General features: G+C 40.7%; 1 protein-coding gene across 2 annotated transcripts in view; it reads left to right on the top strand.

The window, feature by feature from the left end:
* Positions 1-27,443, top strand: part of LOC149079608 (plexin-A2-like) — a 448,285-nt gene that overhangs the window by 112,383 nt on the left and 308,459 nt on the right. The window contains exon 1 of one of the 2 annotated variants that reach the window (XM_089240221.1): positions 23,822-23,843. The exons of the other annotated variant lie outside the window; for it this stretch is intronic. The gene's annotated coding sequence lies outside the window, so the exon portion shown is untranslated. Of the gene's footprint in view, positions 1-23,821; positions 23,844-27,443 lie in introns of those variants that run through there. 2 annotated transcript variants of the gene reach the window in all.

Here is a 27,443-nt window from a genome sequence, read left to right as displayed (position 1 = left end):
TAACAAGTGGAGAGTATACAAGAATTTTGTGGAAACTGTCAGGCACATAGAAACACTCTATGAAACATTTAATTTGGCCCTATTTACTAAATTCCGGTATTCCACCAGCTCCTGGAGGTTGTTAAGAGCCTTAGAAGCTCTCCTATCTGTGCATATCATGAGGACATCGTCAGCATATGAAGATAGAATTCCCTTAGGCACCCTGTGCGGATAATCATCCATTAAAATATTGTGTAATATAGGTCCTAAATTTGATCCGTGATCGATTCTCGCTTTAATGCACTTTTTGGAAGAATATGCTTCTCTTATTTTGACCTGAAATGTCCTGAAAAAGTAAATGTGATCGCAAAAATTTAATGATTATCTACGTGAAGGGGTTGATCAAATATTACATCTCACAAGTCAACTGTTGATACACATCGACCACTATACACATAAATGTTTTTATCGAATGAAGCATTTGGAATTAATGAAAAATGTGTCGCTAGGTTAATATAAATGCATTTGAGAGTAGGTACTGGCCTCCGCGTTGTCTTCAATGAATACATTTTATTATTTTATTTTTGTTCTATGTTCAGTCAATAGAGGGCGCTAGCTTTCCTAATAAGAGGTAAAAATCGTAGGTATTGTAATCATTGCAATATAATTTTCATTTCGTTTTTGATGTCTGATTTATTCGAGAAGCTTTATTATTGTTGATCCTTCATCAGTTTTCAGTATACAAACTATAATATCGTCGTAAAATGGCGATTGAATTGTTCCCCCTCATAATCGGATGTTGCGAATCGATGATGTATATGATTAAGCGGGGCCGACTGCACTTCTCCGAAAATTCAGGCCAATTTCCTGTGAAAATTGTTATGCTATCGCGCTATTAACATCAATAAGCAGTTCGGTCCCCTTGTAAATAATCAAAAATATCTTCGCTTGTGTAGAAACATCGTGACATTAATTTTGTGGGCTCCGTGGAGTTGGGGGGGGGGTGTTCAAATTGCAGATGTACAGTTTTTCTTATGTGTGTGTCTTTGAAAATCCAACACGAGATACGCATTCCCTCGAGGGGAATCTTTTGTTTTGCCACCCTTGACATCACCGATAGAAGCATCAAGTGAATTAATGACAGCCAAGAACTTAACGCGCCGTAAATTCATGGCTCTCACCCGAGTAGAAAAAAAAAAAAGGGATCCGACACAACCGAGATGCAAAAATTTTTACTTTTTACAGTGAAAAAAATACGTAAAGGGGGATCGTAGAGTGTTTCTGACGTGAGGGTCCGCTTCCATGGGAAGGTGGACGGCGTGGCTGAAGCCAAAAACTCATCACCCTTTTCCACTAAGGGCCGCCCCCCCCCCACCACATACCCTTCATAAGCTCGCGTCTTCCTGATTAACTCTCGGTAATTAACGCTCCATTCTACTTTTTCCTACCTACCCTGCCTCCCTCTCGAAGTGTCGAGGGTAGAGACGGTATATTGCGAAAGATGAACAACACTCTGGGAGAGAGAGAGAGAGGCTGGATGAGCCGAAAGAGGAGTTGGGAAGATGGAACGTCCAACAGTGGTAAAAGGGAACGGACGAGAAAAAACGAGAAGAAGCGGGTAACAAAGGCGTAACTGGTTTTTAATGAAGATTAATTTAATGAACGCGTGACACGTAATTCGCGGAAGGGTCCTTTATTAGCAAAGACAATACTGCAAAAGTGGATAGGCGACGAAAAGAAAGTTACCGTTTCGTGATGTATGTGTACCATGGGCATTACTTCTCGGTTCCTCTGCCTGTTTTCCGATGATTCTTCTTACTTTTCCCACCCTCGAAACTCTTCGAATTCCCCTCCCGCTAAAAATATATTTTTTGTCTTAAACAAAAGAGCGTCACACACACAACCTGCAGCTGACACTGCAACGACTGTGTCGATCGTATGTAACGACTGTGATACAGTATGCGTGGCCAACCCTTGGCCTTCCTGGCAAATGTCGTCTTCGAAGTCATCTGATATAGACCACGAACTCAAACCTAATTTTGTAAAAAATGGACCGAGTGATATGTTTCCAGATTACTTAAGTGTCCCACGCTGCAGCTGACACTGCAACGACTGTGTCGATCGCACGATGACGCGCCGAGCTGGAGAACCGTGATATAGTATACGTGGTACATGTCCTACTTTCTGTAAGGGTGCTCTTCTTGCGATAATGAGTACAGACAGTGCTCGCAACTAGAAAAAAAGGTTGAAGACCGCTGGTATACACCGCGATAGAACATCGCTTACGAAACCAATAATTTTAATAGCATGCAGTAAAATATGGTACGGTAAATTTTTAGTTTTTATTTAAGGAATTTTTCGCCATTTTTTCCCCCTTTCTTACTACAATCGAATCCCGTTATAACGAACTCCAAGAAGACGGGAGAAATTACTTCGTTACAACGAAATTTCGCTGTAAAGGAATTCCAGGTTTTTTTGGCATTGTTCCTATGTGAACTTATCTGAGGTATTAGAAGCGTTTTAATAACCGGGATATAACGTATATTCGGATATTCGTTAAAACGGGATTCGACTGTAATAAAAAACTCTTAAATTTTCTTCCTTCCCACGTCAGTTTCGAGATAGAGAGGTTTGAGTGTGTTTCATAATCACGCAAGAAAAGATCGTCATAACGTCCCACTGTTCCTTATCTTCGTGGCTTCTCAACAGGATGTTTCTCATTTGTATTTTATACTAGATTTCCACATTTTTTTATACTATTGTTATTGTATTCTTTCTACCATTTCTTCAGTTTCCAGATAAAAATAAATCTGTTTTGTGAAAAATGAAGGTCGTGAAGAGGAGGAAAAAAACCTGAATTAGAGAAACCGAAAGGGTTTTTTACTGTTTCTGTTACGTGTAAAGTCATTTCAATTTCTGTTCAGTTCCAAAAAAAACTCATTTCTCAACCGTTGTAAACAGGTTTTTCGGTCCTCTTTTTCATTTCCCTCAGCCGACGTGGAAATATTGCTCTTTTTTGCAACTTTTATTCAGTTGCGACTTGTGTGTGTGAGGAATGTCTCTCTCAAGAGAGATAGACCGGTTACGACTCCTAGTGGCAAGGACAAGGTTAAACACCTTTTCGGTATCATCATCATCAGTGAGAATCTCTCTTGAACAAGTGACTTGATGCACGTTGATAGGGCCGTGGGCGAAAAAATGCTGCTGCCCGGTGTTGCCAAGAGGAGAAGAAAAAAAAAATTGCATTTTTTGGCCAATCTGCCTCGCCTTTCTGTGAAAGCGAGAGCGTTTTTATATGTATTTTTTTAATGCTTTGGCAGTTTCTCACTTGCCAGTCAGGGTGTGGCTGTCGATATAAACAAAACGTTTCTGATAGGTTTTTAGAGATTAGGCGTCACAGTTTTGGTTTTTGTTTTTTATTTGTTATGAATTATATGTTAACTTGTGTGGAAAGAGAGAAATAACACCTTAATCCTCTTTACACATGACTATCACGTATGTAATTTACACCCGTGGAGTTATTTCCTGGTGTTAAAAGGTCATTTGCATACGCGGTATTACAGATGGTTGGGTTCTTGGAATTTTGATGAATTAACTCTTACGTGTAATTTTTTTTTTATACGTTAGTTACTGTTGTGATGCTTCATATACTGTGTGTGATTCGTAATTAACTCTTTCTACGTATGCAATTTGCGAGTAATCGTTGGGTTGGGATCAATCGTTTTTCGCTCAACCGTGGATTATTTTGTGAAGAACTGCTGTTGAAATTTCTGGAACAGTGACTGTTGTCGAAGAGCTGTTGGGGGAAGTACAGCCAAATCCCGTTTTAACGAATAACCGTTGTAGAGAGCGAAAATCTCGTTTTGACGAACACTTTTCCAATCTCCCTCCCACCAAAATAAATTTACATAGGAACAATAGAAAAACTTGAAATTCCTTTATAACGAAGTGATTTCTCTGGTCTCATGGAGTTGACCTGTCTGAGATGGGAAGCGGGGTGTGTCCGGTCTTCAAAGGTCTCTTGGAGTTTTATTATAAAGGGATTCGACTGTATCGTTTTACAATTTTTTTTTTTTTTTTTTCTGAAGCTGTTCAAGTAACGATTTTTTTAATCGAAATTTTGTGATGAGCCATACTTGTCGAAGCTGTCTGTCATTGAAGAATCAGTGTTGTGGGAATTATAAAGTTTCCATCTTGTATGTGTGTGTTTTTGAAAGATGTTGCTAAAGATTGAGAAGTTTTGTTGAAACTGTCTTTGTGAGGAATCGTTGTTGCCAAAGCTCTGCACGAAGGACCATCGCTGTAAAAGCTCTGTCTAACAACTGTTATCGAAGCTCTGCTTGAAGAAGTGCTTGAAGAGCGATCGCGCGTTATTGAAGCTTTCTTTGAAGAATCAGTGTTCGATGAATTTTGTTGCCATTTTCTTTCTCGTTTTTTTCTTGTGAAGCTGTTGCTAAAGAGTGTGAAGTTTCGTTGAAGCTCTTTGGGAGGAATCATTGTTTTCGGAGCTCTGTGTGAAGAGCCATTTTCAAACGCTCAAGAGATGTCCTCAACATCTCTTGAAAAACTTCTGTTGCCGAAGCTCTCGTAATAGTGTCATCGTTCTCGAACCTCTTTTGAAAGATCTATCGTTGTAAAGGCTCTGTATAGCAATTGTTACCGAAGCTCTGCTTGAAGTATTGCGGTCAATGTCCCGTTTAAAGAGCCATCGTTGCCGAAGCTCTTTCAGAAGAGACATTGTTGTCGAAGTTGTGTTAGTAGAGGCATCATGGTCGAACCTTTTTTGCTTTTTAAGAAGAGCCATCGGGGTCGAACGTTTTTTCTCTTTTTGTTCGAAGCCATCGATGTAGCTTTTATAGTTTTATTAGAAGGACGACCATTATTGTCGTATTCTGTGGTGGCAGAGGCATCGTTATCAAAGATGTATTTGAATTGGTATTTATGTTGAAGCTCAGTCTGAATGCATATCGTTGCTGAATCTCCATTTGAAGAAGAGCCATAGTTTTTGCCAGTGTGATTTTTTTTTTTTTTTCTTTTTGTGAAGCTACTGTTGCCAAAGAAACATGAATTTCGTACCCAACAAAGTGTATGCCGTTTACAATACCTACTCGATAGAGCAAACTACAGTCGGATTATCTCATTTTGAGCAATTTTTCATTTCCCGACAGTCCAAAAAAATTTATGGGAAAGCTCTTTCACTCGGTTCCGTCACCGGTTAGTACCGAATCATTAAATGCACGGAATCGATTTTTCACGTCACATACCCACCTATAACTAGCCAGACCATTCGAAATTGGACATATTTCATATTTAACTACCTGGAAAGGAGGGCAAGAAAAAACTATAACCCATGTGTTCCGTAGAAATTACGAACTTAATCCGGTAATCAGCGTTTTCAACGCGGGAGAGGAGGGATTTACTGAAAAACGGTGCTTATTTATCTGTCATTATCTTCAGTATTTTTTTGATATTTTTCTCATCTCTTGAGTTATTAGAGAAATTCCTATCTCTGGAAAGTTTCACTCAAAACCAGTTTTAATGAATGTTTTAAACTCCTGTCTGTAAACATGATAGCTGGGATATTTTTGCGGGACTCCATTCTAGGAATTTAACTTGAAAAGTACTCTTGTGTTGCGCAAGTATTTTAATCTCTTTGGAAATAACTTTCGGAATCTCTTATGATGAGGGACTGGGAAATTTTCTTGGGAAAGTCTAGATGGCTTTCAACTAAATCTGTTTTCACTGAGACATGAGGGTGTTTTGTCTTTCACTCACTCACTCTCTCTCTCTGGTAACCGATCTCTGCACAAATATAGATATGGCTTCAGCTGTTTGTATAGATGGATGAAAATGGTAGCGGAATCGACGTCAAATGTCTCTACCGGCCATCATGGTGTCGATTGTCGTCGTCAGTCAGAGGATTGTGTGTGCTCGTATTTCCCCACTTAGTTCGCATAAACGCTCGCAGATTATGTATATCTGATGCTTTGATAGTTTATTGCGCCGCGTGTGCATACACATACATTTCATTCGGTCGGTTTGGTAGATTTGCGCGAGTTGTTTAATATGCGATCCCTCGTTCCTTTTAATGAAAGAATGAATGGATACCGACTCCGGTGATACTGTTATTAAGGTTAAGCTGAATCGCCGTTTCTGATGTATGTTACCGCGGTGGTGGTTAGATGGACATTTATATTGCTGGTAATGTCGGTGGAGGATTCATTCGACGTCGAATCCGACATTAGGATAATAGCCCGATTATTTAGCGACCGTGGACCTCGTGCTTTCCACGATATATATATATATATATATTCCTGATATATATATGAATAATTCGTAGATATCGGACATTCAGACTGATATCGTGTGTCTCCACCACCGTAGAAACTGATATGCCGTCGTTCCGATAATGATGGAAAGAGTTGTTATAGATGAATACACAAGTTGGGTATTGAAAATAGGTTTGTGTGTTTTCGGAGAGTTTTGAAATTTCAACCAATAGCCGGATCGATACAGGGATTACTTGAACATGCTGTTTAAATAATACGCTCATTAGTTCTGAGGTAGGAAGAATTCTGAAAAGCAGTGGAACCTCATTCTAATGGACCCCATCACAACGGACAGTTAAAAAAATTGCGGTGATAATAATAAAAGATTGATTTTTTTTTTTCCCATCAGATGAGCTCAAAATTCATTTTAAGCATTTGAAAAAGTATTTTAAAAAAAGTTGAAAGGGTTCGCATAGTTGAAAGGGTTCGCTGGATTCACCCTGAGAAATTGGGAATAGTTCCTAAGTGACCCTCAGGCTTTCTCTGACTGACTATCCTGGCACGAGGCGCGTGCACGGCTAAGTAGTAGTGTATCTTGACATGCTCCAGAATTTTATTGTAAGGCTCTTGCGGAGAGAATGAAAATTCTCTTGGAAAAGTCTACGTGGCTTTTAAACTAAATCCGTTTTCACGGAGACACACACCGCGGTGTCTTGTCTCTCTTTGGTACCCGATCCCTGCACAAATGTAGATACGGCTCATCTGTTGGCATTGATGAAAATGTCAGATGGTTTTCTCTCGAGTGTCAAATGTCTCTATCGGCTATGATGGTGTCGATTGTCGTCGTCAGAGGATTGTGTGCTAGTATTTCCCTACTTAGTTCGCCTAACCGCTCACAGATTATATATCTGATGCTTTGAGACTTTATTGCCCCGCGTGCGCACACACACATTCGTATTCGGTCGGTTTGGTAGATTATGCGAGTTGTTTAATATGTGATCCCCCCCCCCCCCTAATGAAAGAATGAATACCGACTCTCCAATGAAACTATTATTAAGGTTAAGCTGAATCGCCGTTTGTCATATATATGTTTTGATACATGCCGCGGTGGTTAGATGAGCATTTATATTGCTGGTAATGCCGGGGAAAGATTCATTTGATGTCGAATCCGGTAATAGCCCGATTATTTAGCGACCGTGGACCTCGAGCTTTCCATCTAATATATATGAATGATTTGTATGTATTGGACATTCAGACAGATATCGTATGTCTCCACTCTTTCACCACCGCAGAAACTGATACGCTGTCGTACTGATAATAATGAAAGTAGTTGTATTGGTGGATTGGGGATTATAGAGCATTTTGAAAATACAAGGTGGGTATATAGAATATGTTGGTATTGTGTGGGAGGGTTTTGAAAATTTAACCACTAGTCGGATTGATGCCGAAATTTGTGCACTATAGCCAATACTATTCAAGGGATGCACTGAATAATTTCTGTGCTTAAAAAAAGTAATGAATACGTAGAGAATCACGTGCGAAAAATAGTTGTTCACGTGATCTTTACGGTCTCTATACGTAAATCCTTTGAATGTTTTGTTGTGGGGGTTGCATCGCGAAGGAATTTCAATATCAGCTCAACCAGTACCTCCTGGATAGCTTAGATAGCGGTCGTACTATCTAGAAGGTATTGGCTCATCTAGAAGACACTCGTGAAACCTCTAGGTGGTGCATTAGGTGATCTGTAAATATGCCGCGGGCCACTCACGTTATCTGGGAATGTTCCGCAGTGATCTTTGAATATGTCGTGGGTCATTTAAGTGATCTGGAACCGTCTGTAAATATGCCGCGTCTCGTGTGATCAGCGGAATGTGCTGCTTTCTCAACCTTTTCTGACTCGTTGAGCCCTTTTTAGTATATTATTTATGACGGTACACCCTTTAGGCCTCCTTGTTTTTTTTTTGTTTATCAAATTTACTTACTTATTTTATTATCCTCGAGTGGCCGGCGGAGCCCTGTTGAGAACCGCTGATCTAGGGCATAGTTTCTCAAACTTTTTGTTCCATCGCACTCTTTATTTTATTTTTCCCTCATCGCCCCCCCCCCCCATCTCAAATGAACCCATAGGATCATATGTTAATTCTATTGCTTCTACCGCCCCCCCCGGACAATTCCATCGCCCACCAGGAACGATATTGCTCACTTTGGGAAACACTGATCTAGGGAGAATCACTAGAAGTTCAAGCAGATTTGGTGCAAAAATCAACAGTGAAAAAAAAAAGTGCTAAAAATGCAGAAACTAGTCACACTAGGAAAGCATTTGTAACCAGTGGTGGGGGGGGGGGAGAGTAATTAAAAAGTAATGCATTAAAGGCCCGTAAACTTGTTTCTACTGGTAGTTCTATGCTTGATAATCGCAAGGTTTGTCATATGTCTAGGCCTATCTCTCGGGCATTTGCGCTTATCTGTGTTGGAATGCGGTTGGGGGGATTCTGATATTAGTTAATATCGATAGTTCGGGATTTTTTTAAAAGAGGAATTATTTCGAAACTGTCAATGCTGAAAATAGCAAAGTTCGCCTCTGAAATAAAACGCTTGGCTTAAAAATCTGTCGAAATAAATACAAATTCAACAATACGGCAATAAGAAGCCGCAACATGTGAAAATTTTCCTCTTCCAATTTTTGTTTTCTTAAAAGTTAGAAAATAGCAGCCAAAAAGGCAAATGCGGCATTTTTACCAACTTCCCGCCTCCAGCAGCATCACTTGACTCGTTCAAATGCATGATACCATTACATGAAATCAGTTTTTTCATCATTTCAAAGTTCTGTTCATCTCCAGAAAGCGCCCTCGGTATCGAGCATTTTTTAATCGCAGATGCGTTCAACGGATTTTTCCGGATAGTTGGCGTGCAAAATTTTATATTGATCCGACGGTCAGTTCAAGCTGCAAAACCGCTCTGGATTAGGCCAAGTTATTTTACGCTTACCTTGCACGACCCCTGAGAGTGTGGTCCATTGTCTCTCCCCCACCGAATCACTGGAAAGTCGCCATATTGATGATGATAGTAATTTAGGCTCCTGGAATTTGGAAACGAATTCGTTTAAGCATCAATGTGATAGTCTCGATCCGTACGTGGTAAGAAAACTCTGGGTTTCATCAGTAAGTAGGCGGATCCTCTTGAATCATTGAAGCTTGTAACATGGAGAGTAAATGGTTCGTTTCAATAGCTTCTTGGAGTTTGCCTGAGGAAAAGAAAAATTGCTGTAGGTGTCTGAGAGAGAGAGAGAGAGATGATGATATCCAGTGTAATGGTGAGCTTTTAAATACACCAACGGCGAGATGAAAAGACACTAGAACCAGTTCCTGTAGTTATTATATTGGTCGTAATACCCTCCTACTGTAACATTAAACTTGGCTGTGATGTTGTTTTAATGGTGATTTTTCGTGGAATTTGTGGCTTCACAAAGTCTGTCCCAATGTATAATCCGGTTATTTATTTCTCCATGGCGTACATTAATTAACATTACGGTCGATTAATTCGCTTGTGAATTCGCTAATCTTCAGCTAGGAATGAGCCTAGGCAGATATCGCCAGTTGTGAATGGAGTGAAAGCAAGCGGATTTGAGGAACGACCCATCGTGTGTATCGGATTATCCCGTATTTCACGGGACAGACAAAAAATTCTTCCCCCCCCCCCCAATATTATTCAGATCCGCGCTTGTCACTTTCAGCCTCAGCGACGGCCGGCGATACTGCCAGCGCCAGTTTCTCCTAAGTTCGGGGACTGGGCACATATGAATTTTTTCTGGGAGGAGGGGGCACATATATACAGTATTCTTCGAGGCAGACGCGTGGAGGATAGACCTGTGCCTATACTACAGAAAGCATCCAATTTCAAGGCCCTGAAAATTTGTGGGACCCTTTTTCCCATTGCAGGAACAGCCCTTTCCCCCCTGATATACGGACTTATTTTCCAGCACTGTTTTGTGTTTTCCCCAACAAATCTACAGAATTCAAGCTCAACACACATGGATGAAATATTCATCTACAAAAATTTCTGTTCCATTAAAGCAGGCGTCTTCAACCCGTTGCTCGCGAGCACCACGGTGCTCCCTGAAGTGCCCAGAGTGCTCTACGCTCGCGTCCAATTTCGTGCTCGCGACCACTTGGTCAGTGTTCCAATTAAACACCCTGCACAAATTTCATTCAAGGATGGAAAACATCCCGATTTCATGCATTCGTATGTAAAACTTTGCCGTAAGGGTGCTCTTCTTTTGATGATGGGTACAGGCAGTGCTCGTGACTCGAAAAATGTTGAAGACTTCTGCATTAAAAGGGTCCATACCAGCTTCCGAGCATGTCGTCGGAACACGGAAAGTGGTCCCCCCCCCCCCCAATGGGGTAAAAAACGAGAGTATTTGTGAAAGGTCGTGCCCATTTTCCCCTTCGATACATTTCATTCTTTCACCTTCCCTCAGCCATAAATTTCGCCCACTCGACTTCCCTGCCCATAATTTTGACCATTTGATTACCTGGTTCTCCTGGCATTGGCGCCATGGGTGATACACGCAGTAAGTAGGTGGATGTTCCAAAAGCCAGCAAACAAAAAAAAAAAAATCTCCCCATCTATACCATACTCATTCTTTGGCGGGTTTTGAGGGGGGAAGTGGGCGCCCTCTCTCAAGACCAGCAATTCTTAACCCGCCTCCCCGATGGGTGGTGCTCGCTTTCTAGTGCTTCCAAGAAATTTAAGACCTTTTGGGATGGAGGAGGGGAAGATTTTCCACAAGGAAATGGGGCCCCATGTCATTAAATTAGCAATGTTGTCTTTAACTTCTGAGGGTTGTGAGAATGGGTGGGTCCCCTAGGTATGTGGTAGAGTTGGGGGGGGGGAGGTAAAAAAGGGGGGGTCCCTTTTTTTTACATTTTGGCTGAAAAGGGGGAGTTCTTTGTGTGTGTGTGCGGGAAGTAGAAAGGAGCCTAGAAATGGAAAATGGTGGCAGTCATTCTACTCGGGTCTAATTGATGAGTTGTAATTAGGGTTTTTCTCTCTATTCCGATGGGTTTCTTTTGAAATTTTAAAAGCACCAACTACCATCTGTTGCTCGCATGATAAGGTATTTTCCGTGATTGTTATTGGCCTTGTGTTATCTCTGCCGAAAATGTTTGTCTTTTTTTGGATTGGCGGTGTGTTTTGTGTGGAGTTAAAAGGATCCCTGTTATCTTCGATTTGTATTGCTGAGTCCTTTTGTAGTGTTTTCCATTTAGTTTCCTCAGTGACCCTTTGAACAAATGTCGACGGGGGACCAAGGTCTGGTTGGTTCTCCACCTGCAGTGTTTCCAACAGATTCTTCATCAGAAACAAGTAGAAAATCATCTACTTGGAAAATAACTAAGGGGGCTTTCAAGTATTACGTAAGCAATTAGCCATTTTTTACCCCCCCCCCCCGTCAGCAAAACGCTGACCCCTTCCCCCTCTGAATCCTAACTCATATTTTCATAAAGGGTGGTCGATGACGTAAGCATTATCCAAACCCCCCCCCCCCTCCCTTGTCATCAAAATTCAGCAAATCGAAAACCCCCTCCCTCCTCCTTCCCCCCTCCCCCCCCATCGACGATGACGTAATACTTGAATGACCTCTAAGTTGGCAACACTTTCTGTTTGGGAATTTCTTAAATTACCAATAGAAATATTTTGGCGAATCTTTAGTTGACTTCGGCTATGCTTGGCGAAAATATCGTTCAAATTTACCTGATTTTCTTTGATTTGAATGAAACTATTTATTGCTGTTAGTTGCTGGACTTGTAGGAAAAATTTAATTCTATTGAATTTATTTAATTCCAGAATTTTTAGACGCACCAACTGTGTCTTGTCGGACAGACACGGCGACCATTGTTTAACATAAAAATGTCTGCGCCTGTGCAGCCGCGGTACGATAGATGTGAATGCGTTCATTGGTTTCATGTTGAAGAATGTTTGCCGTGTCAGATACGTCTACACATGAGAGAGTGTGTGTAGATGTGAATCCACCCTAAATGCGCCTTTAAACGTAGACGACCGAGGCGTGTTGAAATTGTGTTTGCAATTGTTTCCAAGATCGACCTTTTGCCGATTTAATTTTCTGAAACGTCATCGTTATTCCATTCAGTCCGCAAAAAATGCTCCATTTACTTTATTCATTTTCCTCTTTTAAAAATAACCCCCCCTGGAGGCGAAACCTGCCCGTGATATGCAATTATATTCGCATCTACTTTTTGTTTTTTTTTTAGCCAATCGAGTCACGTTCGTTTTCTGTGTTCGCTGGGTCCAGCTTGTGTGTTGTTTGCGTTGTTTCAGCCGAGTTGTTTGCTTTCTCCATTGTGTTTATCACGAGAGGGTCCGTACACGTCTGCCCTCCCGCACCCCTTCTCCTCGTACGCTGTCAAACACGGTGTGTGGACAGCGTTGAATTTGCATTATGCATTTTCTTTGCTCACACGGAGAAGGTTCTTTTTCAGCCCTCCGGGCTTCGGTTCGAGCCTCATTACAACATGGTGAGAAAGGTATGTACGGACATACGAGTTCATTATGTTATCCGATTGTCAATTAAAAGGTCCATCAACCTCATGTTTGATGACTTTATACCAGTGGTTGTGTGCCAACGTAGAGTAGCTCGCGGAACCCTTGTTGGTTATGAGGCTGTGCAGCGGAACCCTTGATGATAATGAGGCTGTTCCACGGAACAAATTTTTGAATATCTGTCCAAAAATAGAAGTTTGTCCCTACTGCCGTCTCGACAGCATCATCGCAAAATGATAGGGAGCTTAGACACCAACTCTTAATCAGGGGTGTACGCAGGATAGACCTTCGAAGGGAGCGGCACAAAAGGCTTGGGGAGGGTATAAAAATTATCTTCCCGAAAATTTCTGAGATACTACTCTTCAAAAGTAGTCCTGGGTTCAAACCCGAATGAGGATATAGATAAGATATTTTCCCTAACGAACGTGAGGCGACCACCAATATATAGCGATATGGTCAGAGTTGGTGTTTGGTGAAGTAGTAGTAGCTTTATTTTACTGTATATTTTCAGGTAGGCGTCCCATTAGTGCTGGCAGGGCCCAGCACTTTCTCCCCTCTAGTTCCGGCAACCGATTTTTAGCGCAAGCAGAGCCTTCGTAAGAACATGAGCATTGTTGGCCCCCACAGAAAGTTGTTTTTCTGGGAGCCCACCTATCAAGAAGCATTTGACTACCAATTTAGATACTTACTCCCGAGAAGATCGTGACTAGATTCCGTAGTCATGTGGTTGCTTAAGCCGTGCCCACGTGTCAAAATGTCTCCTACAAGTTGCGCACATGAAAACACATTGTTTGGAAATTAATTACTGCTGGTATGTTTGCCATCAGTGACTTCGAAAAAATTTACCTTGAACCCGATATTTATCGATAGAAAGAAAATAAATATCTTAGTGGGGGGGACCCCAGAGTGTTGTTCAAGCGTATCTCCTCCTCTGTAGGAAGTTTTTTTTTTTCCAAGGCCCTCACCTCAACAGTGGGAGCCTCTTTCATCTTCGTCCATGCCTTATTTGTTTTTTAAGAAAATGTCTGTGTGTGTACGGTTGATGGAAAACGATTAAGCGGGGGGGGCCCCCAAATGAGTTTTGATGAGCGAGAAAATTAGAAGCGACGGGTCGGTTGGAATATTCTAGAAAAGGCACTAAAGCATGGTTCCATGCATATCGTGTAGGGTTGGAGAGGAAAAAAACCTTACAATGAGACTATACAAGAATTCTTGGCTCTATTTTTTTGTTGTTTCGGCATCGCAAGCCATTTTGCAAGCCAATAGCAAAAAAAAATGCTAGATAGAGGGAAACAACTACTGTATCTTATCCATTCTGGAGATCGTCTTTTAAGTAAACGTTAATTTCACGGACTAGTTCGTTTCTTAAGTGGAACCCGCCATTATTTATTTATTTTGCTTTTTCTCTCTTGGCTGTGTGTGTGTGTGTGTTTTTTTTATGTTCTGAGGTTGGAAATTGTTTTGTGTGTGTGTTTTGTATTGAAATAAATGACTCTGGAGTTCGGGTAGAAACTGTATTTGTGGCCAGGGAAGGACGGACTGACTATGCTCCAGGTTTTCTAGACTCGTTCTCTTGTGGATAGTTTCACCGGCTTAATTTTCTTTTCATGTTGTTTCCATGTTGTCAGGTCGCTAATGGCAGCCCATTTAGTTTTTTTTTTCCCCTTTCTTTTTGGTTTCGGTCACTAACTGACTGCCTGAGGCTCGTTCATCTTGATACTGATGTTGATGGTTTGAAATAGAAATAGCTGGATGTGGCTTTGGAATGTCTTTTTATATATATATGTTACCGGCTTGAAATCAATTGTTTCATAATCTATATTATGCACAGGCCCGTCACCCCCTGGCTTTTGAAAATACACTAAAAATGGTACATGTAAAATTATAAACACATTGAGTACATGTTCTCCCCCCCCCCCCCAGAAAAAGTTGAAATGACTGATTATGCATAGGTAACAGGGCGTATGGCATTTTGCTGGTGGACCGTCGATCCTAGAGGTATACCTCCAGCTAGAAAAAGTATCCAAATAACGTGTAGTACTCAGATATGCCATTCGTGTTTTTTCAAATAAAAATTGTAACTTTTTATGCGGACATCCTATGCTCAAGAACCAAAAGCTGTTGCCCTTCCTGATGCCCCCCCCCCAAAAAAAAAGGCATGGACCCACCAGGGCATCACCGCTTCATTTTGCAGCAGGTTCCTTAGGATTTGGTTTTTCGCGGGCCTCCGGCTAGATTTCTCAGACCTTTCCTCTATATTAAATTTATAGTGTGAAAAACAAAAAGTGATGAAAACCATATCTGGCCCCAAGCTGCAGCTCTGTCAGCCCCACTCTTGTGAGAGGTCAATGCCCGGGGTTCTCATGTCCATAAGTTACCCCACTTTATGGTATTTTGCATAGTACAATAAATTTTGAAAATAAGTAGGATATATGTAGGCTCTTTATTTCCGGCTAAGTATGGGACTACCATAGCATCACTTTGCCTGGGGGGGGGGGGGGCCCATGATGTTGAGACTGTTCTGAATAGTACTCAGATTAGCGGAGAGCTCAATAAATTCCAGGCCAGTGGCCTGGAGGCCAATCTTATTTGCAAAATTTCCATTCAGTATAAATTCATTGAAAAAATCAATTCAATACGTATAAAGGTCCTTGCTTCTAGGTGAAGGTCAAAGACTCTGGGTAAGACAGGAGAGCCACGAGAAAAATATATGCTTCAAAAGGGGCCACGGGCAAAAAAAAGGTTAAGAAACGCTGGTTTAGAGCATAGTTTCCCACACTTTTCATTCCATCGCCCCCCCCCCTTCTTCAGAAATATTTCTCTCTCATCGTCCCCCCCCCCCCAATTCTAGTGAACCCATAGGATCCTATGTTAAATCCGTAGCTTCTCTTTCGCCCCCTGGACCATTCCATCGCCCACCAGGGTTCGCTACAACGTACACGCACATTCCAAAATGTGCCAATTCAAGGAATATAGAATATGGACGAGGTGCATCTGTGTAGTTTAGCAGTGATATTGTTATGGCTCCTCTTTCTTAAATCCATATGAACAGGGTTCTCCCTCACTTTTTATCAATTGTAGCAATTTGGCTAATCAGATGGAAAAAGTTGTAGCCAAATGAGAGAGAACCTAAGACAAATTGACACGTCATAAAATGTGAATTCTAAAACAACTGCGTTAAAAGGCTATTCGACCATCAAGAGGCCCAATGGACACTCGAGATTTGGCGAATATGATCTTTTATTAATTTGCCAAATTGAATATTATGTAGCGATTTGGCGCAATGGCGATCGGCAGCGCAAACCCTGCACATAAATATCATAGGTGCCAATTCACAGACATGAAAAATCTAGTTCATCCTGTGATGACACATTCCGCATCAAAGAAAACATGTCGAAAAGGGAAAAACCGGGGACGTTTTTGAAATTGCAACGCTTGACCATATACGAATCCCGTTTTTCCGGGACGCATTTTTCCCTGTCCTGATTTTTTTTTTTTGGCAATTACCACACACTTAGCTTTCTTTAACCATCATATTTGGTTACAATTACCGATTTTTCTTACTTGAAATCCTGATTTTCCCCATATTTTCCCGGGGAAACGGGTTCAGCCTCAAACCGTAATATAAAGAGTATTTTCTTTAGGGATTTCCCATTCAAACAAAGCTCAGTTTGAGGACTTTCAGGGATTTTTCTATGAAGATACGAAAAATCGGAAGCATTAGCACCTGTGGGAATATTATTATATCCCCAGTCTTATGAAACCTATAAATAATAATTTTTTTTAAATTCTAGGTCCGGGTACCTAACACGGAAGTGACCACAGTCACACACTGTTATTAAGTTTGACGCAATAAGATGCGGTTTCTGCACACACACTATTTCTGTAATACGTAGAATAAAAGTCAGTGTAATGGTGCGATTGTAATTGTGTATTTTTTGTGAACGTATATTTTTTTCTATGTCCTTTTCTTTCTACTTCTTCAAAAAGTCTCAGACAGATTCTTATTATTTTTTTTTTTTTACCTGAATTAGCAGTTTCTCTTCTTTCTTGCTATTTTTTTTTCTGTGCAGTTGCGCGTCACTGGGTAATGGTATCCGGCCTTCACTGATGACTGTCACTTTTTTTTGGCTTTTCTTTCTTTTAGGGCGACCTTTAACGCCTTATATAAAATGGTCTTTTTCCCATCACTTTCTCTATTTTTTTTTCATTATTTTTCTTCTTAAAGTGGAACCTCGTTTATACGACGTCTCAGAGGCCTGGCTCAAAACGTCCTATAAATGCGCATAGCTGAGTCTTCTCTGATAAAAGCTACCCCCCCCCCTCCCCCACTAACAGCCTCAACACATGGCCCATTGTGCAATGTGGCCCGCGATCTAAAACCTAATTTTATAATTAATAAACTGGGCGATGCGTTTCTAGATCACGTGAGTGACCCGCAGCGCAATTCCAGATTACAGTGTCCTGAGGCGCATTTTCAGATCCTTAGGTGACTCGCCGCATATTTTCCGATTAACACGTGACCCGCGGCACATTTCTAGACCACTTGAGTGACCCGCGCCACAGTTCCAGATCATTGAAGTGACTCGCGGCCCATTTATAGATTAACGCTACACATGTTGTGCAGCACAACTGCTTTAATAACGCTGTATTATTAAAGCAGTTGAGCTACCCGCGGCACATTTGAAGATCATTTAGTGAACCGCAGCGCATTTATAAATATCATTTAGTGAACCGCGGCGCATTTATAAATATCATTTAGTGACCCTCGGCATATTTGAAAATCAGCGCGGCAAATTTCTAGATCCCTTGAGGGACCTCAACACCAGATCAAACGTGCCCCCGTCCCCCCAAGGGATATAAGTTGGTTCGTCTCGGGAGACATGGACCACGGTGAAAAATCCAACGACATCCAATACCGGCAAACCGCCCACACCAGACCAGACAGCCACAAGCCAACCAGCAGCAGGACCCCTACCCACACTTCCCCCACTTATTGTACATAAAATCATATATCAAGTACATGGGTATGCGGGAACATGGGCAGGTGCACAGACGCACATCATCTGCAGGCCACGAGTGGTGCCCACGAAAACTTGTTATACAAGCGTATAACTACTTTATTTTCTTTCCAAACCGAGCACAACCCAGGTCTATCACCATTTATGGGTAATTTACTACCTAGCGAGTTGTGCCGGAGGTGTAACTGTGTGTGTACCTAACAGTCTGAATGCGTATGTACTGTTGTTAGATTTTTCAGTGCCGCCATCTACATTTCAGAAGTGAAGTGAGTGATGTCATGATTGAATTACATTTGTGTTGTTTGTAGGTCTGTTGCTCTCTGTGGCGAGACTTTTTTAACGGGGAGATCGGCTCGCATTCGCGCCTTGAAGTTGGGAGCCACAGAAAACCAACTTAACTTCGTATAACTACTGCAAAACTATATGCACATATAGACAACAATGCAATTATGACACTTGAGTGACCCGCGGTGCTGCGCCAGATCGTTTAATTAAGTGGCCCGTGACTCATTTCAAGTCAATGGTGTGTCCCGCACTCTTCCAGAGGTTGAACACTCTCGGTCTAAGGCAAGGGTTCTTAACCTATGGGTCGCACAGGCTTCGAAAATGGGTCGCTCAAACCCACTAAAAGCCAGGGACTCGAGCTGTGGTTCCCGACCCAAACCCAATCCACAGGTGCTTCCGAGATGGGTAGTAGAAATCCACTGACAACCAGGGTCTCTTGACCTATGGATCACCGACACAAACGTAATTCGTAGGGGCTTCCTAAATGGGTCGCACAAAACCATTCACAGGCACGGATTCTTGAACAATACGGGTCGCGACCCAAACCTTATTCTCAGAGCCTTCCTAGACGAGTCGTATGAATCCTTTAACCAGTTCTATTATAAATACACTTATTGCGTCAATGGTTTCACTAATTTCAAAGAACAAACAGTTCCGTGGGCAGGGCCGCAACTAGATGCTTGATCACCCGGGGCAAGCGCTCATTTTGACGCCCCCCTTGTAATGTTGAAGGAAAGGTTTCAGAATAAAATCTGCGCCCCTCTCGGGTCTAGCGCCCGGGGCACGAGACCCGCCTGCCCCCCCCCCTTCAGTTGCGGCCCTGTCCGTGGGTCGCACAGCCGATCTTGTTGATTTTGCGTCGCGACTGGGGAAAAAAAAGGGTTAAGAACCCCTGGTCTAAGAGATTGCACGCATTTGATGGGGATAAATGACTTTTTTTTTTTTTTAAAGATTCGGAGTTCGAGCCGAAGTGGAAAAACGTCGGATAAATGAATTTATTTTAACATTAAAAACGTATAGTAACCAATTGCGACCGAGTACAAACGTCGTACAAACGTGAAAGTCGTATAACTGAGAGACGTATAAACGAGGTTCGACAACATTACATTCATTTCCAATGACGCTATCGTCGTCTTTTCCCCATCAAATGGCACTTCCAATGACTTTTTTTAAAAGAACTGGTTTTTCTCATTTTTTCCCCACTTTTCTAAGGCTTTTATTACTTGCAATTTTTGCCCACACTCTCGTCCTCCCGTTTCTAATGAATGTGATATCTTTTATTTATATATATATATATAATATCTTTTTTCGAGATTTATACTCTTTTAATGAAATGCTTTTTCTCATTTTTTGTTATTCGTGTATATATAGCATGAGTGTGAAGGCCTGAAATTAGTGTGGATGGGGATATTTGTTCAGGGCTCCTCTTTTCAAGTGTTAAGCTTCGAAGAGGTGGACAGGCGGTAATTTTCTCTTCCCACGTTGCCCTTGTACGTGAGAAATACATATTTGAATAGTTATTAGTTGATGAATGAATAGCTCTCTCTGTCTCGTCTTACTTTTAACGTGAAGTCACGCGATTTATTTCGGTTTTTTTTTTATGATTTATATCGGGGGGGGGGGGAAGGTTTGTCTCTTGTGTGCGGGAATCACGTGAGATTCGCTAGTTCAAACTTCTTGACGGGGAGTTTTGGCAAAAGTGGTGTTTTCAAGTATTTGTCATGGAAAAGAAAATGTGTGATTGCAATAGTCTCTGTTATACAGATGCTATAACAAGATATGTATACTCAAACTCGGTTTTAACGGCGTTGATGGGCCGCTGAAATTGGTCGTTACAACCGAGGTCTCTTATGACTTTTTTGCGATGATGCATTTATCTGATGCAATTAAATACAGTCGAATCCCGTTTTAACGAACACTTTCCTGATCCCCCCCCCCCCGTTAGAAAAGTTTACATAGGAACAATGCGAAGACCTGGAATTCCTTTATAACAAAATTTCGTTTTAACAAATTGATTTCTCTAGTTTCTTAGAGTTCGTTATAACTGGATTCGACTGTACTATGAGTGATTCTCACTTTCTTGGCCTGAATCGTACCCCCAGCATTTTTTACGCGAAATATATTGGTACCAGTTCTACAATTTTTCGCATCAATAAAATTTTGAAGAAATGTCCCTTTCTCGGATGTTTCCAACCCATTTTCGAATTTTACTATCATAACTATATCTTGAAACAAAAGTAATATCTTGATGAACATTAGTGAAGGTTTGGACCATGGAAATAGATCGCACTTATCCCAGAAGCAGAATGTTTTGCATTGTTCTACACCGAACCCCCCCCCCCCCCCGCCTCCTTTCCTGCTGTCTTGAAGTACTCTGCAGTAAAAATTCCCATAAGTGTTTTCTACATTTTTCTTAAAATTCCTCCCTTCTCAGATGTCCTTCTCCTACGTCACAGAACATTGGGTGGAAGAAGTGGAAACGGATTGGTTAAATTCGGCATTTTAACCAATCCGTGTGGATACCTAATCCTTAAACCTTAAACACCGATTGCAGTTAAACTCTGTCGGTGAATACGGCCGTAAAAAGTCATTCTTCGGGCATTGAATAAACAGAAGGAGGGTTTGATCATGAATTTACTTATTTGGGATAAAAAATTTGACAAATTCAGTTGGTGTGTATGCGTCCGTGCAACGTTAAGCAGCAGTAATGTTTCATCTAAAGACTGCTTTGAGAGTGTCTCTCCTGTTCCCACAGAAGCAGGAGAAATGCAAATCATATATTTCTTGTTGCAATAAAACTGAATAATGATAATTAGATGAAACATGTTGCGATTGTCAAGTTAGACCGGAAATAGGTGAATTACAACAAAGTTGAACTAAATTTTTTAAACGTGAATTTTGAACCAACTTCACTGTTTACTATGTTAATCCCCAATTCAATGGCTGGTAGAAGTGTAACTAAAGCCCCGTTCACATGTGGCAAGATTGGTGCAAGGGGTCGCTTTGGTGATAATTACCCGCATGACAACTTTTTTCCTTCTCGTAGGGAAAAAACGGTGGGAGAGAAGCTCATCAAAAAAAGCCCATCTTTCTTGGGGTGCATTGGTGGTCGAGACCGACCTCCTCTCCCATAATCCTTTGCGCCGCGAAAACTAGTGTAAGCTCCTTCGTCAGCCATCTTGAATCAACGACTTCCGTTCAATCCACGTAGCCAGTCACGACTTCCGGAAAGAAGAGGAGGATTACCGGCATAAACTAAACGTCATGTGAATGGTTTGTAGCGAAAATCCCCGTCACCGGGAACTTCCCGAGATGTTTTATTGCGCATGTGTACGGGGTTTTACAAGGAAAGGGTCCGAAGGTGTGATGTCTTCAAAAAATCACCACTGCTGCTTATTGAAATATGCATAAAAGTATGAAAAAGTCCGGCAAAATTATTATATGGGTCACTCAAAAAAAATTGTAAATGTTATTTTAAATGCCAATACAGGCCAAGAATGAATTTCAAAATCCCTAGTGTTAAGGCGCGCATGCAATAGCGCGGCCAATCTTGCAATGCACGACCCCCCCCCCCCCCCTGCAACGGTTCTAATCCACTCGTGGGTACACAAACTTCCTTTGTGTTCTTTTCTTTATGTTCATTGAAAAACCGATTCAAGGTGGGTCCAGTAAAAACAGCTCAAGAATTGTTCACAACACCGTACACATCACTGAACCAATTGCGAATGCTTTCATTGTTCGTTGCGAATTCGTTACCTAAGTCTTCCTCACGATAAAGCCGTAATCAAGTCCCGGAAAAGTCTAAAAACATTGTTCGGGACTGTTTTTTTTGTTTTTGTTTGTTTTTTGGAGCAAAAACCATGGCTGGCACCTAAATATTTTTTCCATTTGCCAAGGCCTGGCCGTAAACCTTAACGATGTTTTTCTGCGGAACCTCAATAAATAGATGGTTGAAGGGATTTAAAGGTAGCATATCTTCGCATGGATCGATTCTTCTCGAGCGAAAGCCTCGACAATCCTGCGAATCTCCAACACCTATGGGAGACTGGACTAAACAGCAACGGCCCCCTCCCCCGATGACTAATGTCGAATAACGTTAATACGTAGCTTCAGAATTCGTGTCGGCGGTCGATACCTACAACAATCGAATAAAAGCTAAATTGATAAAGCATATATACGGCAATAACTCGAATTAGAAGTAAAAAAAATAGTTTTTGTTCTCGTGTGTGTATATATATTCACGCTTTGTTCAACGTGCACTCAATTATCTCTAATGATAAAACAGTGGACGCGTAGCTTTTAGTGAAGAACAGAATGCAGTTCTCTCTCCGCGACGCACAAACAGCGGTTCCCTTTTCGGTTTCCCAGAGAATAATGGTGTCCACTTTGGGAAGTTCTCTGGAGTAGTAATAGTGGGTACGGAAGACACAGTTGAGGGGCTTCCATTACTAATGGCGAGGACCTAATGTTGTTACTTTATTCCGGCCGGGGATTCCGGTTTTCCCCAAGAGGATATTACTCCCGGCCGGGAAACGCACACACACACACACAACAAAAATGCTAAAGTGGGGACGGTACTCTTCTCGAGGGATGGGCAATCCGCAACCCATGGGATTCCTGTCTGTCTGTGGTTACAAGCTCTATTTTCTTTTTGCTTGAGAGCTATCTTCAGCGGGATTTGTATACACGCGTGTCGTTCTATGTCGAGTATGTTACATGGAATTGTAATTTGTGTTGAGTTTCTTATTATCCTAATTTCGTTCCGTTGTTATGTTCCTGGAAATTTATGCCAATTCTCCTTTACTTGTTCTAACTGCGGCGGCGTTAGCTGTCTCCGTGGAAGATCGATCAGTCGTCTTCATTTTCTCAAATGAATTGCGCTGTCTGATAAGATACTTAGCATTTGAAATGCAAAATTACTCTCGAATTTCCGATATTTTGGTTGCTGTGATGAGGCTTCATGAAGGGATGGATGTTAGCCAACAAACAATATCTAAGAATTTGAATGGAAAGCCCTTGAAAGCCTCCAAATTTTCGGATATACAAGGGTTGATTTTTATTAATGTTGAATGAGATGAATCATTTTTTCCCCTCCACCTTCATCTAGTAAATCTAGGGCAAAAAAATGCTGGCATGGCATTGGCAAGCACATTAGGACGAGTTTACTCGTCTACATCAGGGAAGTGATCGATGAAAGATCGATCCTTGTATGAAAATTTATTGTATGTCACGATCGACAGCACATTATTTCTTCACTTATTGCAGTGGTTCTCAACCAGAAATCCACGGATACATTGAGAGTCCCCCCCCCCCAGAACGTTGTTTTCCAAATTTTTTGTTCCATCGCCCCCTAACCATATCTTCTACCCCCCAGGACCATTCCATGGCCCACCGATATTGCCCTCTTTGGCAGAAAGCTCCGTGACCTTCGTCCTATTGACATAAAGGGTCCGTGCAACACAAAAGGTTAAGAACCTCTGACTTATTGTTATACATGCCTGTGCTGAAGATTCTTATTCATAAAAAAATATTTATACATGTAAATAGTAAACAACGTATTCTGTTTTTGCGCGTGCTTTGCTTAATAATAAATATGCCACATGAATTATGTATTAATAATCGTTTGTATTTTCTATTTTTTTAAGGTAAGAATGAAAAGTGTTTTTCTCTGACACGTCAATGGCCTACTTGGTGACGTTCACGCAGTTTTGGTGTAATTTGGTCTTTAGTGAGTGATAATATTGAGATATTATGCATACGTAGAGCAAGATTTTTTTCAGAATAATTACCGGTAGTACGTATTAGATGATAATACGGTGTTGTTATGTAAGGTCTATTAGTAGATACCAAAAAGTATTACCACTGGATTTACTCGAGTAAATATTTTATATTTATATTTTTGCTATGATAAATAGGAAGCACTGATAGAACTAGGATCCCCGATCTCATCTATTGAATGAAAACAGAATCTGCTATGATTCTTAAAATGTTGATGGTTTTAAAGCAATGTGCAGAATGACAATGAACAATGTGGCACGGAACTATAATTTTGAAGTGCAGTTTCAATAGTAACATAAGAGTGAAAGTTTGTGAGGGAAAAGAAACCATCACAAAAAAGTGAAACGCTTTCTTTGTTCCCAAAACGAATTCCGTAGAATGACTGATTGTGATGAAGTTCCGAGAGGCAGATGGGTTGTGGTGGAAGTGGTGGGGATGTCAATAGACATTCGGTCGTGTACGAAAATAAAGTAGATTCGGGGGAGGGTTTTGGATGGTTTTCTGTCGGACAAAGACAGTTTATTACCTTTCCTTACTTCCTTTTCCACCGTGACGCCACCACCCCCCTCCGGCCATACAATAACACATTTCGCACTCGATTGCAAGTTTTGTGATGTCACAGTGCCAGCTCCTAATCGGCTACTCTGTCACAATGCTGTATATCCACAGCCCTTCACTTTTTTTTTTCTTAGTGCTCACTCCTGTACTAGACTTCAGTCGCAGTAAAAAGCTCTTCCCCTCTATGATTTAGAGCCAACATCAATTATCGCCAGAAATTTTTTGTGAATAAATCTGCCGCACATAGGATTTACTATGGAATTATTACGGCATTTTATTTAAAATTTCTAAATTCAATTTTAAATAATTCAAATTAAATTCAATCGCAGTATTGTGTCAAGTCATGCCAAACCTAGAAGTTTCACTTCTATCGTGCGAGATTCTCAAGGAGATTTTTTTTATTCTGCATACCGGTGTGAATTCTATGCGCCAAAATATCGGTTATTGTGTCTTTTGCCGGTCACAAAAATTAATTTTCCGCCAAGCGTAAAAACATATCAATCGATATTTTGACGCGTTATATTTACCTTGATATTTGAAATATCAATAAATTTCATAAAAACAAGTGAAATGTGGTATTGTAACACATTTCGTTCGTTTTCATTCTGCATACCGGTTTGAAACCAACAACTACAGATAGTTTAATTTTTTTTGTTCGATAGGTGGCAGCAGAGATCTCATATTTCTGGGGTATTTTTTCCCAATATTTTTTTTATAGAAGAGAGTATTCAGAAAAATTCCCAACCAACGCACAGCATTTTTTAAAAATCCTAATTAATATAAATATATATAAATTTCCCTACAAACGCATTTTGAAAAAATTCTTTGACGCTTTTTTTTGTTAAATTCCTCAACAAATGTATTTCTGGAAAGCTCATGAACTAACGTATTTTTTGAAAATTTCTCAACAAGCGTCATTTTTGGAAATTTCTCGTATTTTTGGAACGCAAGAGCCAAATTCTTTTCTGGGAAAATTTCTCACTAATTTTTTGACAAAATTCTTTTTATAAAACCATTATCGTCGCACATAATGCGTGAAAATAGATTTTGCAGCCAGAAAACATTCACTAACGGTTTTTAGAACAATATTCCCATAAATAATCCTTTGCAGAAAGTCATTGTCTACTAGCTGTTATCACTATTAACATCGTAATATTATTTTCAATCGTCATGCAGCGTGCCGCTTTACTAGCGTCAACGCATAGGTGCTGATAAATAATGATAATAATATATATACCGAAGTGAATACCGGTATATATATATGTATACAAATGCGAATCGGGGAAGGTATACAATAGTCGAGTACGAAAGAAATCCCAATCACTAGATTAAGCCAGGAAAATTTATTTGCTTCCTATATCACCGAGCAATTTCTCGGCAATACCTTGGGCTCTTTTGGTTTTAACAAGGCCGTGATCTTGTATCGCTCGTCTCAAGGAAAAATAATGGGGGAAAAGATTATTATTTTTTTTCTTTTTAATTTCCCTACAAACATATTTTTTTTGAACATTTCTCAAAAACGTATTTCTAGGAAATTTCTCAAAAAAAATTTTTTTTTTCTTTAAGTTCTCAACAAGCGCATATTTTTGGGAATTTCTCTAGAAACGTATTTTTGGGAATTTCTCAACAAATGTATTTGTATTTCGAAGAAATCTCTGAACAAACGGTTTTTTTTTCGAAATTTCTCTACTAACGTCTTTCTGAGAGATTGCTCAAAAAACGTATTTCTACGAAATTTCTCAAAAAAAAAAAAAAAACGTTTTCTAGAAAAATTTTCATCAAATGTATCTCTAGGAAATTTGTCAACACGCGTAGTTGTGAGAAATTCTCACTGAACCACCGTATTTTTTAAAAATTCCTCAATATTCAAATTCACCGGGTTTTTTTTTTCTGCCAATTTTCGACGTATTTTTTGAACAAAATTTGAACGCTTTTTCGAAAATTATTTCCGGATAATATTTTCAACAAACGTTCCATTATGAAAAGCGTCGTCGCCCACAATGCTTGAAAATACATGTCGCAGCCGGAAAACATTGCTAACAACGTTTGCTTTCCGAACAATATTTCTATAAATAATCCTTTAACAGGAACTCTAATTTTCCTACGAGCTGTTACCGATATTAACATCATGATATTATAACTGCACCTTTTCAATCACCATCCATCGTCCCGTTTTATTAGCGTCATCGCATAGCTGCAGATAAATTCACCGGTGTATATATCCAATAACGAATCCGAGAAGGTATACAATAGTTTCTCGAGTATAAGAAATCCCAATCACTAGATTAAGCCGGCAATCTCTCTCTCTGTTCTCCATCCGCGTCCTCTCTTCCGCGTCTTTTCTTCCGCATCCTCTATCACCGAACGATTTCTCGGCAATACCTTGGGCTCTTCTTTTAGGTCTTAACAAAGCCGTGATCTTGTATCGCTCTTGTCTCGCTCGCTCTCTCAAGGAAAAATAATAAGAAAAAAGGCCTGCGAGACTAATATTTTCGCGTTGAAGTAGCTAGAGGGCCTATTAATTACAGCGGGCGGGCTCGCTAGAGCGTTAAATGTTTTCGAGGGAGGGGGGGGGGTAGATTCGCCACTTTTATTATAACGGAATGGGATATATTACGGGACGGTGTTGTATATCGCGTCCCGCCACCCGCGCGAGACGTTATTTCCCACGTGTTCTTTCAATTCCGTAATGTCCAAGATAACAGTTAATCCCGTTTTCTTTTTCCTCCCACTTTCTCCATTTTTCCCTCTCCTGAAGTTCTGGAAGATGGTCTTTTATTATAAGGAACAGTCTTGTAAGTCATTAGAGGAAGAGCTTCGAGATAACGTGTATACTCGTTCGTAAATTCTTTCTCCCCCCACGTGATGGCTTTTTATTAAAGGTGTGTTGTTGTTTGGGGTTCCGGTACCGGAATCTCGGTCCCGTTTTTGTGGGAAGTTTTTCCGTTACCTTATGGTTTGAAAAATATACATATATATTCCAGGCATTTCC

This window comes from Pholcus phalangioides, unplaced genomic scaffold, assembly GCF_987345545.1.
Source record: "Pholcus phalangioides strain wild (caught in Gottingen) unplaced genomic scaffold, Ppha-v1.0 ptg000012l_1, whole genome shotgun sequence".
Lineage (NCBI taxonomy): Eukaryota > Metazoa > Arthropoda > Arachnida > Araneae > Pholcidae > Pholcus > Pholcus phalangioides.
This window is presented reverse-complemented; position numbering and strand designations above follow the sequence as displayed.